The sequence below is a fragment of the Pundamilia nyererei genome, unplaced genomic scaffold, assembly GCF_000239375.1.
Source record: "Pundamilia nyererei isolate P.nyererei 1_Seehausen unplaced genomic scaffold, PunNye1.0 scaffold00004, whole genome shotgun sequence".
In the NCBI taxonomy this organism is placed as follows: domain Eukaryota; kingdom Metazoa; phylum Chordata; class Actinopteri; order Cichliformes; family Cichlidae; genus Pundamilia; species Pundamilia nyererei.
Window position 1 is genome coordinate 6,443,948 of NW_005187405.1, and position 349 is coordinate 6,444,296.

Sequence of the window (349 nt, forward strand, 5' to 3'; positions counted from 1 at the left end):
TTCAATTCATATGTAAAAGTCCAACTAAAAGCAATTCAGCTGTTCATACTTTAGACCTGTCATTACATAGACTGTATGCTCAACTCACAGTACAATATGAGAGGGTAGCCTCTTATGTAATCCCTAACCTACCCTTGCTGCCAGTGTGCTTTTTGTTATTATCTTTCCACATTTCCACTCAGTCCCTGTTTCTTCAAACTCACAAATGCATTGTCATGTTTGACCAATTTTGAAACATTTCTCACATGATAGCGCACTCATCTTCTTTTAACAATGCTAAATGGACTGTGTGAAAATGTGTACTTGCATTACTCTGCTACTCAGTGTTGCATCTCCAACGCGGCTAACT